Here is a 4011-nt window from a genome sequence, read left to right on the forward strand (position 1 = left end):
GAGGAGAAAGTGCAGGTCTACACAGAAACCAAACGATAAAGATGCTCCGAAGACAACAAGATGCTGTGCAGTGCCAAGTTCTTTGCATTGCCTTCCTTCTGATCCCAGCGTTAGGAAAGAGTGGATGAACTTTATTTTTAATGAAGATCCAGACCTCGTCAGTAAGAACTCACTCACTTCATTTTACCACGGATTCGTTTACGAACAAGGCACAATTTGACGCGGGATTTTCAGAAAGATTGAAACTAAAAGACAATGCTGTGCCGTATATCTTGGATCTGACAGTAATGACGCAGCACAAGTGTGAGAAACTGTTTTCATTACGCGCAGTGTTCGAACTATATCGTGGACGTTCGTGAGCTTGCGCGTGCCTCAAAAGAGGGCTTACAATGACTTACAAAAGTGGACTTCAGAGAACAGTACAAAATAAAAAATAACAGGCAGTTCATGATAATGTTTGTGTCACACACTGTACGCATACCTCAGCATACATGCATAAAAACTGAAGTGCACTTTGGGCTTTAGGTTCTCTCGCTAAAAAGGAACCTTAAGTGACTGAACTGAATTCATTTGAAATGCTCTTCACAGGCAGCAGCTATACAGCGCACTATATACTGCACGCTTCGCTTCATCAGCTACTTTGTGCTCTATTGACTTTAATTCATGCGCACGCAAGTAAGTTAAATACACAATACTGCAATAATAATCACAAAAACACTTTTGGGTGAATATCCATATGAAATATATATTGAATTTGAAGCAACCCTTTCAGCAATGAATGAAATGTATTTTCCAGAATATAAGTTGCATTTCTTTGTCATGTGAACCATGCTGTGACCTACATAATGTGTTATGTCTAGAGACGCTGTCTTTATTGTTATGATTTATCAGAAAAGCTGTGTTTTCTGTTAACCCTTTGGCTCCTCCTACTCAATCTGACTGGCAGGTAGCTGATTGCCCCCAGCTGCACCTGCTTACCAGTTAAGAGTGAGCCAGCATAAAAGCAGAGCAGCAACTACCAAAGGTTGAGAAAACGTTCCCACAAGAGCTTTCTCCAGAGCGCTGTCTTTGTCCTGCCCAGCCTGTTACTGTTGTTTACAAACTTGTTTATTATGGTTTGGTTTATTTGGAAGTTGTAGGGAGGTGGGTGCCATTTTTGTTGAACCCTGTTTTCTCCTGTTTTGGGGCCAGGAAGGGAGTTAGGATACAAACCTGTTGTTATTTTTCTTTTCTTTGTTAGATTAGTTAAAGGCTTAAATTATCTAGTTAGATTGTTTTGTTTGTTATTTTGGCCTTGCCCTCTCCTGAAACGATTGCTTCCCTTTTAAATTGTTTTCTTATTTTTAATATACTTTTTGTATTTGTTCCATGAGCTGTCAAATAAAAACCTTTACGGTAATTTGTTGCTTGTGGTGCTGTGGCAGGACTCAGACTAGCGCTCTTTAAATTATTCGTTGTTTTGTTGCATCTGCTTATACCCCTAGATTCATGCAGGACGTAACAAATGCGATTACAGTCAAGCATGCGAGACATGCAAAGCGCGCAAAATGTTGATCTGTGCCAAACCAGAGAGGTACGTGAGCCCAAGTTTCATTTGATAGCGCATTTCCCACAAATTCAGTACTTTCACTTTCAATAAATTGGTTTAGGCTTGCGGTTTCTTTTTTTTTTTATTTTTTTTTTTTATGAATAATTAAAATAATTTAATCTGTTTTATGCTAATATCTTTCATTCCTGTTCTGTTCAGAATACGGTTAAATTTAAAGCATTTGTTGTGGAGTAAGGGGAACTAACAAAAAAAAAACATTGTTTGTAAACATTTCATTTACTAGTATTTTACATTGATGTGACTTAAGGCTGGAATACACTACATGACTTTTGCTCAGATTTTTGAGCCGAAAGTCAGAGTCGACAGATTTCATTAAGACAATGGCGTAATGTATGATGGTTGCAGACTCAGATTTTTTTAGCTTCAGACTATAAATCTATTCAGTTGGAGGATACCAAACATGTTTGATATTTTAAGCCAATTTTAGAACACATACCGTTTTAATTAGTTTCTGCGCGAGTTTGTTGTGACCAGAACTAAGTCTGGTGGTGTGAGATCCTCAGTCGTTTATGATGCCTAGTTTTTCCTCTGTGACCATTTACAAAATGAGTAAGTGTATGATGGCTAGGGCAGGGTTGTGACACAAATTTCACTATTCAATTCGATTTTGCTTCACAAGCTTGTGATTCGATTCAGATTTAATATTGATTATTTTCGATATATATCAGGTACAGTACATGGCGAATTTTCTCTAGGAAAAAAATCTCAACTAATGCTGTAAAATATACGTTGGAGTCAGTTGATACTACATTACTATAATATTGAAGGTTAAAATTAGCAAATTTATATACAAACACTTAAATTACACTTACAAAGTTCTTATAATATCATATATAAGTTACTAACTGTAACTTTAAATTACATAATTATATTTCTAATCCAATTCGTTTTTTGAAAGATACATATTTTTATTCAAACTAATTAAATATTGAAGAACAGTAAAAATAATGAATATGCTATAAGGTGCATATATTTAGCAAAATTCTCCTCTCTAGAATTTATTTTTCTAGCTGACTAAATGAGTTTATGGTCACCGAATATGTTTTTTCTGAGGTAAATGTGACGTTACGTGACATTGTTTACAAGCTGTTAATTTATATTAACAGGATACGATTTCAGTAAGTTGTACTCTTTTAAATGCCTTCAGATGTTCATTCATGTTTATTTTGTGCTGAAACTGGTATTAAAGCGGTATTAAATCACCAAAGAGGTATTTATTGTTTTGAATATTGCAATAAAACGGACAGAATTTGAAATCTGAGATTTAGTTTCATATCAAAAGTAACAAAGCACAAAGCTTATTGCGATATATTGGTTGGGACGTGCGCAACAATGTTCTGTTTATTAACTGAAAACAGGCTAGACTAATTGTTTCTTGGGATTAAAGAATAAATATCATTTCGTAAAAAAAAGAGCATCGATTAAAATCGAGAAATCGATATATTTTTTTCACCCAGCCCTAATGATGGCCAGTGTTTTAAAATCTGTTCAGATTTGAAAAGTCATGTAGTGTATTCCATTCATTTTGTGCGACACATATTTAGGCCTTGTTTACACTAGTGCGTTTTCATTTTAAAACGATCCTCGTCTACACTTGCATTTCAGAAACGATCTCAGTCCACACTACACAACCGAAAACACATGTCACATGACCATTCATGCAGGTACAACCATAGATATGTATGGGTAGATTCCCTATTATTTAGATTACGGACACATCTACGTGTCTTGGAGCGGTAGAATGGGGCATCTACCTACACATATCTATGGGTACAATAGCATGATGCTATTGTTTACAAGGTCGTCAAGGATACGCAGAGCTATTGTGGGCAGCCTCGCCAGCGTTTCCAAAAGTCTCCGTTTTGGTCTGTTTACACTGAAACGCAACCCCAGAGTTTTCAATCTAAAACCGTGTCTGCAGCGTTTCCAAAAGTCTCCGTTTTCGAGGGTCGAAAACGCCGGAGTAGTGTAAGCAATAGGCGTAGCCCTAACAAATGTTATGTGTTTTAAGCTGCCCCTGTTATGGATTTTTGAAAATTACCTTTCATGCAGTGTGTAACACAGATCTAAGTGAATGAAAACATCCTGCAAAGTTTTAAATCTGAAAGTGCACTGTGTATAAAGTTAGTCTCTCAAAAGAAAGAGTCGACTCTGAATCATTGAAACGAGTCGTTTTTAAAACGAATCCCAAGCCGTTTCATGTTGACGTCAACATGAAACATTAGCATATTGCCCGCCCACTTGTTGGTCTTTTCGAGTTGGTTTGAATGAAAATGCAAATGCATTCTTTGCCACTAGGTGCCGCTTTTGGAGCGGTAAAAATAGCGGTTTCCCCGGTAACGCTGTACACAAAGCAGCACTGCGCTCACAAACACTGCTTTATCAGGCATTACAGGCATGAT

General features: G+C 36.8%; 1 protein-coding gene across 2 annotated transcripts in view; it reads right to left on the reverse strand.

Annotated features, from left to right (window-relative positions):
• Positions 1-4011, reverse strand: part of LOC107743927 (ubiquitin-conjugating enzyme E2 E1) — a 42005-nt gene that overhangs the window by 938 nt on the left and 37056 nt on the right. The window lies entirely within an intron of this gene.

Source organism: Sinocyclocheilus rhinocerous, unplaced genomic scaffold (genome assembly GCF_001515625.1).
Source record: "Sinocyclocheilus rhinocerous isolate Xijiao unplaced genomic scaffold, SAMN03320098_v1.1 scaffold437, whole genome shotgun sequence".
Lineage (NCBI taxonomy): Eukaryota > Metazoa > Chordata > Actinopteri > Cypriniformes > Cyprinidae > Sinocyclocheilus > Sinocyclocheilus rhinocerous.